This window comes from Hemitrygon akajei, unplaced genomic scaffold (genome assembly GCF_048418815.1).
Source record: "Hemitrygon akajei unplaced genomic scaffold, sHemAka1.3 Scf000099, whole genome shotgun sequence".
Classification (NCBI taxonomy): Eukaryota; Metazoa; Chordata; class Chondrichthyes; order Myliobatiformes; family Dasyatidae; genus Hemitrygon; species Hemitrygon akajei.
The window spans coordinates 2,755,183-2,765,220 of NW_027331985.1; the positions used below are offsets into that span (position 1 = coordinate 2,755,183).

The 10,038-nt window shown below is 44.5% G+C and overlaps 1 non-coding gene across 1 annotated transcript; it reads right to left on the reverse strand.

Moving 5' to 3' along the window:
• Positions 1-9,611: 9,611 nt before the first annotated feature.
• trnas-uga (transfer RNA serine (anticodon UGA)) lies at positions 9,612-9,693 on the reverse strand. The gene has a single exon. It is a non-coding gene; the product is annotated as a tRNA-Ser (tRNA).
• Positions 9,694-10,038: the final 345 nt, after the last annotated feature.

A 10,038-nucleotide genomic window follows, 5' to 3' on the forward strand; every position in this document is an offset into this window, starting at 1 on the left:
AATTATAGACCAGGGAGTCTTCCAACAGTAGTGGGTAAACTACTGGAGAGGATTATTGAAGAAGGAATTTATGAGTATTTGGAGAAACGTAGTCTGCTACGGAGAGAAAACATGGCATGTTGTCCTTAATGAGTCAGATTGAATTATTTGAAAAAGTGAAACTAAAACAAACAGAAGAATCAGGACAGTCGATGTGGGTGCATTAATCTTGTTCGGGCATTTGATCAGTTCCCCATAGTAGACTCATTCAGAAAGTCAGGAGGCATGGGATTTGGAGAAACCTGTTTGCGTTGATTCAGAATTGGAAGGCAAATGATGCAGTAGACAGAATGAATATTGGCTGGAAGACAAAGGGCAGCCGTGTTCCACATGGAGAGCCGAAACTTCGGTACACTTTACAACTCTATTGCGAGTCTGCAGTTACAGTGCTCCAAGAAATAGGGCTGAGGGAAATAACCGATTTAATCTGATCACACAGCAACACCTGGATAATTAATGGAATTAGGACTGACGATGTAAACAAATCGCTGAGTGATTGACTGCACCAGCGCGTTTTCTAAACTGACCTGTCATTTACATATTACAGGGCAAATGATACAATGATTTCGAAAAAATCTTTTCGAATGGAACTCTACAACTTAAAACCAGCATTTCAAAGTGTTCAGCAGCAGCTCCTGCTGCTTATTAAAAGAACCAGCCTTCCAAAATGCCAATTCCAATTTCCCAAATTAAGTACACACCAATTTATCCAAATGCCAATTTACCTGTGAATCGTAGTTCTATCGTAACGGGAGAAGATACGCTCAGATTTCGATTCATTTAACCCTGAATCCACATGGCCGGTGTGGAATCCGTGTCTCCCTCCGAAATCAATAATAAATGAAACATTCAAAACTGCACAAACTGAAAACGCAGCGAAGGCAAGGCAAATGCTTGTCTTCCTTTCAAAACCATCGCAGGCAATTGGAGAATATACATTCTCTATACACGTCATAATGTTGTATACCTCTATCAAATCTCCCCTCAGTCTTCTACCTCCTCAGGAATAAAGTGCTAACTTATGTAAATTTTCCTTTTAATTCAAAACATTCAATCCCGGCAATAGCCGTGCAATATTTTTTTCTGCATTCTTTCAATCTTATTTGCATGTTTCCTGCAGGTAGTTGAGTCCAACCGCACACAATATTCCAAATGGGGCCCCAATAAAGCCTGAAACCACAGCAACGAAACGTCCCAACTCCTGCACTCAGTACTTTGGTCTAGGAAGGCCAATGTGCGAAAAGCTGTTTCTACGACCCTGTCTAACTGTGCCGCAACTTTCATTGAATTATGGACCTGCATTCCGAGATTCGTTTATTCGATCGTACTCCTCAGTGCCCTATTTCTCATTGTGTCAGACCAACCCTGGCTGGTCCTTCCAAAGTGCAAACTCCAACACTTGTTTGCGTTAACTCCGATCCTCTAATTTTCAGCCATTTTTCCAGCTGGGCCGGCTCCCGCTTCATGCTCCGGTACTCTTCCTCGCTGTGGACTACACCCATTATATTGTTGTCATCGGCAAATCTACTGATCCAGTTACCGACATTATTATCCAGATCATTGATATAGATGACAAACAACAACAGGCACAGCAACGATCCCTGGGACACTACACTTATCATAGGTCCCCAGTCAGAGAGACAACCATCCATTACCACACTCTAGCTTCCCCAACATAGCCAATGGCGAATCCAATTTACTACCTCATCGTGAAAGCCAAGCGACTGAACCTCCTCGAACATCCTCCCCTACGGAACCTTGAGAAATTCCTGGCTGAAGTCCCTGTTAGACGGCATCCACTGCCTTGCCTTCCACACCATTCCTGGTAACTACCTCGTAAAGCTCTGTGAGATTGGTTGGACATGACCTCCTACGCACTGGCCCATAATGACTATCGCTAATGTTCCTGTTTATCCAGATACTTCCCTTAATACCCCATGACCAGTGTAGTCTCAACACCTCATTTCGTAGTTCTTGACGAGTCCTTTCCAAGCAGAACTATCGATATCATGCTGCGGTCGGCACTCACATTTAAGGCCTCTTGTTTTTAAGTTCTCCTGCACTATTATCAGACGCGTTGAGAATAGTCTGGAAAAGGAAGGCGTCGTAGCTTTAAATAATTAATCGACTGGACTTAAATAGTGAGATATGGTACACTAGATAGAGCATAGAACATAGAATATTACAACATAGTACAGCCCATCGTCTCACGAGGTTCTGACAGACTTTCAACTAATTTAAGTTCAAACTAATACATCCCCGCTGCATCTGAATCAGAATCAGAACCGGATTTAATAGCATCAGGGTATGTGGTGAAATTTGTTAACTTTACTGTAGCAGTGCAATGAAACAGAGTATAAATAAATTTAGAGATAAAAAGAAACACGAGTTGCAGGTGGCGGAGGGGAAGTGTCTGTTCCTGAATCGTTGAGCCTGAGCTTTCCGGCTTCTGAATCTCCATCCCGATGGTAACACTGTGCAGAGGGCGTGTCCTGTTGGTGGGCAACTTTAATGATGGACGCCACTGTTACAAGAATCACCCCCAGTAATAATGATCAGTGAGGAACAGAGAATCTGCATTTGCCAGCAAGTAACTTTTATTATTTCAACTAAACAAGCACGTAGGTTCACAAGCCATCTTCACTCCATGACACTCAATGAACAGTCAATGAATAGAAAAGATATTACCGGGGAAAGGAGTCGACTCTGGCCAGAGAGACGAGAGATAGACACTGGGGAGAAAGAGAGCGGGGACAGAGGCAGGCGAGAGATAGAGGAGGGTAGAGAAAGACCATGGGGAGGGACGCCGGGGAAGTCGAGGAATCTGTGTGTAGAGAGATCGGGGATTGGTGAAAGATTTTCGATGCGGAGAGAGATCGGAGTCGGGTGATTGGTGTCTGTAGAAAGCAGGAGGGGGATAGACAGGAGAGAGATAAAGTGCGAGGTGATGCATTTTGTAGGGCTCCAGTAAGTGCGGGATGTCTACATTATTGACAAGGCTTTAGGAATTTTGAGATTATTTATAAATCCAAAGATCCACGATGGCACTGGCGATACACGCGACGTATTGCCGACAGCTCGCAAAATGTCTAGATGTATTACAGCTGAACCACTGTGGCTGCAATTTGAAACCCCTAGTTTCCCTTTAAGAAACGTACAGTTGAGCTGTCTAAATTAATCGGCAGTTTAACGAGCTGCTGAAGGACCAGATGGACTTGACTCTCGGGAATGCAGGTGCGGCAGCGATCAGCGAAGGTCAGCCATTACCATTGCCGGAAAAAGAGGTCGGTTCGGAAGACTTCAAGCCAGACTAAATCGCCGGGCTATGAAGCATCCTCTACCCGGCATCTTCTTAGCCAAAGGCCAATGACTTGAAAACAAGATGCATTATGTAAGCGCAACATTGCAGTTTCGGAGGGAAATGAGGGGCTGCTGTCTTCTCTGTTTCATGGAGACATGTCTCAGTTCGGTGGAACAGCCGGAAGGCTTCTCAATCCACAATTCTGAGAAGATAAGAAGGTATTGTGGTGCTGGGGGTGGGGGCGGTGGAACGGCGGTGTTGTTTCGTGACTAACTCTTCATGCTCTCCGTATATAGCGGTCTTGCCGCACCCTTGTTCCCCCAATCACAACATCCAATGATTGAGTTCTGTCGGTGCTGCTTACCGAGAGGTTCTCCTCATTGATCCGGACGGCACTTCACATACAGCCAGAGGAGATGTTAAGCAAGCATACCATGTACTGTGTGCCGCGAACAGCAAACAAGGAACTGCCTACCCTGAGGACTTTCAAATAATTGCGGGTTTTCTATCAGGCTTATTTAAAAAATTCTAGGCTTATTTGTCATCAGCACGTCATCCTCAGTACCAGCGGCTCCCGCACACTCGACCACGGTTAGAGCACGATCAAAAAGCCCACCATTCCATCCCCAGACCATATTTCGGGAATTCTGAAGGTCTGGTTTTCTTTCTCCTACCTCCACCCAGGCGGAGGGTGAGGAAAAAGACACCAGATGTATCGGCGACAATATCATGGGAATTGGGGGCGGACTACTGAATCGTTTCGAGGCGAGGACAGAAACAAAAATGACCCAGGGCTCATAAGAGAATCTAAATGTCACTATCTTTATAAAGACACTGGAGAAAGAGTGTTTCCCACTGATTCGTTCAGAGTCCAGAGTGTTCCTTAACCAGTAGCACTGGGTGAACACGCGGTCTGCAAAGTGCTGAGCAGTAGATTCGTGACAATATTTATCACATTCATTCATTATTATTATTTATCCATTGATTTTGTTTTGTATTTTTCTGCTTTGATAGTGTATGTTGCTGTGATGCAACGCGTCATCAGCTTCCCTGGTGGTCTAGTGGTTAGGATTCGGCGCTCTCACCGCCGCAGCCCGGTTTCGATTCCCAGTCTGGGAATAAAAATATTTCCTGCTGTAAATTAATGTGTTGATTTTAAATTATTTTGTGTATTCATTGCTTCCACAACAACCCCATTACTGTCTGTGTTTAACCTGCATCCGCCTGATTCAGCGCCAGAAAACCACAAAATAGAGGAGCAGAATTAGGCCGTTTGGCCAATCGGGTTTGCTTCGACATTTCCTCTCAGCCCCATTCTCCTGCTTTCTACTGTGTGCACTACCTCTTTCCGTCTACAAATGCTGCCTGACCCGCTATACACTGTTTCTGCAGCGATCCGGTATTTGTTCTGTATGACACTTGTTAGACAAGGAGAACATGACTTTGAAAAAATATCGCAGGTGCAGTCTCAATAAAGCCGGAAATTACTGTGCGAGGTCTTACAGACAATAAATTGCAATCGATACAATGTAGATTTGATCTTCTTCACTCCTCACTGCACCTCAATCCACTCAGAGATGCTGTCTCTCTGTAGAAGAGGGTGACCATACATTTCCCATATTGGACTCTGGTCCTACTCACTCAGTTTGCCTACATCACCTTGACTCATCTGCCCGGGGTCATCACTGCTCAAATCTCAGTGAGTATTGTCAGGTCCGGTCGGGTTTATTGCCGTGTGCATAGGGACGGTGAGGGACAGGTACAATGAAACACTTGCAGCGTCATTGCAGGCTCGAAAAGACAGACAGTACGCAGAACATAAATTGTACAATTCTGCATCATGAACAAACGGTTGATATAAATCTTGTGCCAGTTTCAGACTTGGAAATGATTCCTCAGGCAAACTGATGACATAGATTGCGAACTATTATATCCACGGGGCAGCATGCAGACCCAAGAATGGCCTGTTTATTCCTTTTCTTTAAACAGGCAGACAACAGAAAGAAGGGCGAGTCTCTAGTCCTCTTCAGCCAGCCCCGGCATTCAATAAGATCAGGCTGGCCCAGACTTTTTCTCAATCCTCCCCCCTCCCCATACCGCAGTTGCCGGTCAAAAGTCGGCCGGTGTCCTCCAGCAAATCTTCTACCGTCTCCCCCGGTGAGAGGAGATAAACTTCTGTCGCCCGCCTTTATTTCGACGCCCTGACAGCGCCCCAGCTTCGATCAGAAGCATATGGATATGAATGTTATATAATGGGACATTGTTTTGAGTTTTGCTCAGTATTGACGTGACTTTGGGGAGGTAGAAGCAGTCAGAGTCTGTGGGAGGGAACAACTCCTGGGTGAAACCCTTTCCGCAATTGGATAACACATTGGATTGACAACTGCATACACGAATGGGAGCTAGGTAGGTTGCACGTAGTTTGACGAGATTGGTTGATGTCGGAACATTACACCGCGTCAGTGACAATCGGCAAGGGTGATTTTGACGGAAGGTCAGCGAACCGATTTGTCTATGGCAATAGGCGGGATCGCTCGGTAGACAAGAGAGCAATGGGGAGTCTGTACAGTGAGGGATATGAAACGGCGAAAGCTTTTGTCGTTCAGAGACGGTGTTGCCCACTTGAGAGAAAAAGTCATAATCTCAATCTCCCCTCTCCCAGCCGCGGCTGAACAACATTTCCTATTGAATATGTAAATATTTTTATGTTGAAAATTCAAGTGTTTTCAGCTAACCGAAATTTCACATGGTGGTCTTGTCTTAACCAAAGTCCAGGAGCAGATTTGTTTGAAAAATCGCGACTCCTTCATGTCATATTCCCTGTTCGACCCGACATTTCAGCACCAGTTTACACCCGTTCGCTTGAACTTGTGAGGAGGAGGAGGAGGAGGATGGGGAGAGGGAGAGAGAGTCACATCGTAGACAGGGCAAGAGAGATAAACGGAGGAGTTTTAAAGGCAGTTGGAGGGAGAGAGTTACACGACAATTTACCAATTTCATGTTTACTTTCGGCCACTGTTTTCCTCCCAGTGTTTTCTTGACCACAGAGTAAGTCACCTCACCGACAAAATGAACTGGATCTTTCCGTCCCTTCATTTAAACTCGAACGCTGCGGAGCTGGTAAGTATTATCACCGTTTGGACTGAGGAGGAGAAATGGTTCTTGCGTTTACACATTGCCCTTCAACAGAGGGAGCAAGAGAGGGCACACGTTATATACTTCTTGATGCCATTCTTCCAGTTTCTTCAATTTTAAAGGCAATTAATATTATATTAGCACTATTAATTCTTAAAATTCCATAGTTAGTTCTGATTTGGACGCAAGGATTCTGCTCCTTGAGATAAATCGTCCGCTGTCTAACTTAAGGAAGTACGTTGGTGAACGAAGCGAGGCGCTCTGCATCCGTACAGTTGTAGAACACACCGGCATCAATCGCCCTGTTTCTACTCAGAATCTATTGTGAGACATTCGGTTGCAAAGTGAAAATATCGTAGCTAAATAAACTGTATTGGCATGTCGATTTGGCTAGTTTCCACTTGTCCCCACCCATCAGCAAGTGCATTTTTCATTGCGCGTGTGTGTACACATAGATGTGCGCATAAATATAACTTTGAGTTCACTTTGAGGTAATCACCAATTACTTGTAATGCTTGATCCCGTCGGTTAGATCCGTCACCAGATACGTATGAATTGAATCACTTTCAGTTATTTTCGCGTAGTAGAAACTCAAGACGTCGACCAGCATATCCGGGTGTGAGGGGCGTGTGGTGGAATAAATTGTCAATGTTTTGCGTTGAAATACTGAATCAGGACCTCCTAACCTGGTATATATTTATATATTATAAAAAATGCTGCGAGAATTGAACTGACAGAAAAATGGGATGTCAGCTTCACAAATTCTCTAATCTCCCCAGCCGGGGGAACAGGATTTATAGAAGAACGTGTTACCGGCTCCGGATTTGTGTCGGATACATTACCAGAACTCAGTACATGGGAATCCATGTCGTTAAAGAAAATCGAATCGGGAAAGTACCGCGTTGAACAGAGAATCAGAATCAGGTTTATTATCACCAGCATGTGACGGGAAATTTGTTAACTTAGCAGCAGCAGTTCAATGAAATATATAATCTAGCAGAGAGAGAAAATAAAAATAAAATAATAATAATAATAATAATAATAATAATAATAATAATAATAATAATAATAATAATAATGCACAACTAAATCAATTACGTATTTTGAAAAGATTATGAAAAATGTGCAAAAACAGAAATACTGTATTTTCAAAAAGTCAGGTAGTGTTCAAGGCTTCAAAGTCCATTCAGGATTCTGATGGCCGTGGGGAAGATGCTGTTCCTGAACCGCTGCTGTGTGTTTCTGTCTCATAACCTCAGACACCCAGGTTCAAACCTGATATCCGGTGCCATCTGTGTGGACGTTGCTCCTTTGCAGATTGGAAGAATTTTCATCGGCAGTGTCATGACGGTCTATTATCGTCCCTCATTAATGAGCTGTCCTGACTGTGTGAGGCAGATGACCTGACGTAGCCGGACAACGGGTTACAATGAGAATATTTAGGCTGCAATTGGGTCGTTCAGTGAGGGCGCAAACTGGACAAAAGTGTTTATTGCCGGAATGTGTGAGGTCATGTACTTCGTTGGGATTGGTATTAAATGAAAGTCGATCGGTTGCGGTGAGACTGTCAAAGGAAACTGTTCACGAAACAGAGATGGCGAGCCGATGGGTGGATCAGGTATTTTGCAAGGCAACTGCAGATTGTAGTTTCTTGCAACTGCATTGGAAATTAGAAATAGAGAAAGCATTGTAATATATTTGTGCATGTTTCTGAGGTAGGCGCTGACGCGGTGACGGTAATTTCACTCCGCATATATGCGGAAGGGTACAGTAGCACCGGAGAAGCTCGGAACAATTTAACTGACTCACCTCCCGTGATGAATGTATGAATGACGAACAACTGAAGTTAAAACTGTTCACTGCAGAATATAGAATAAGGGCTGAATCTAAGGCGATGGATGAGGCGTACAGTCGAGGAAAATTTCCAGGATGAGGAATTATCGTTTAAATACGAATTAAAGCAGAATATCTGTACATACATTCCAGATACCAGAGACTACTCGACGAGGCAGGGTTGTGGATGTTACAGCACAGGGCTGATTCAAATAGGATATGGGCGCTTTAAAAAATATATTAAGGAAATTGTGGGTTGCAAAACAGCCAAAGAAGATAGTTTGAAACGTGGGGAAGTGCAGCCGTGATCATATGACATAAACGGACGGGAGCCAGCAGTAACTGACATTGCCCCCTTACACTGGGAGTAACGTTTCGAAATGTTCTATTCAGCAACAATGTAAATCCATGGAACTGGTCTCCCGGCTGACGTGCATACAGAACGACGACTTAAAACGCCAGGACCGGATTATGAATGAAATAAAGTCGGCCTGACGGATGGTGTCACTGCCGGGAACTGTACTACATCGAATCTCAGGGATTGGGGATCTGTAGTCAATGACACTGTGGGTCGGCCTGACGAATGGTCTCACTGCCGGGAACTGTACTGCATCGAATCTCAGGGATCGGGGATCTGTAGTCAATGACACTGTGGGTCGGCCTGACGAATGGTCTCACTGCCGGGAACTGTACTATATCGAATCTCAGGGATTGGGGATCTGTAGTCAATGACACTGTGGGTCATTCGCCGTACACTGGCGAACACTAGTGGGTCGTATTGACACTAGTGGGTCGTACACTGCTCGCTTCTACCGCTTGCTGCCCGCGATCTGCAACATCTCCAGCTGCAGAGACGTACCGGAGATTTGATCAGGGGAAAGCTCTAGTTACAGCTGAGGGAGACGCTAATGCTCTCGGTTGGACTCTGCCACAACTACAGTAACACCGGAATTGAGTGCGATTAGAATCTGACAGAGGATGAAAATACGTCGCCATGCGAATCGTAGAGCGAAAGGACAGAGTCCACTTCTTTACACTGACGCTGAAATGTCCGTTCTCCGAGTTTGATTCTTTTAGTTTAACAAGACAGTAAAATTCCGAACTGCAGAGAGTTTAAGCTGACTCGAGGGGATTGATCAGAGTCAGAATAGAAATGAACATTGCACAATGAGTAGAAATGTATTGTATTGAATTGTATTTAAGAGTGTAAAAATACGCAGTTCTCAACTGAACACAGAGGGTGCAGCGCTCAGACAGCATCAAGGGTGTTAAATTTTATTGGCAGTGGGGTTGTAGGTGTGAGCGCTGCGAGCAGGGTTCGAACCTGCGCGGGGAATCCCCATTGGATTTCAAGTCCAACGCCTTAACCACTCGGCCATCGCAGCTGAAGAATGTTCAGCATCGCATCAATGCTCAGCACCCACCGTAGCACTGCCCCTGAAGTGACGGTTTTACTTGATTTATGCTTAGTAATGGAAAAGGTGATTCATTATTCCAATACAAATAGTATAATTGGACAGCTGTGGAATTTGTTTCAACACCGTTAGGTCAGAACGGGGGTGGGGAGGGATAACACTGACGTCAGTATCGTAAATGAAGGAGATTTCCAGTATTAGGGATAAAGATCAGGATCAGAATCAGGGTTATAAATACGGACATATGTCAACATTACATTATTGCTTTTATATTCTACTCCTCCTGAACCGAATGTTAAAATTGCATTTGCCTTC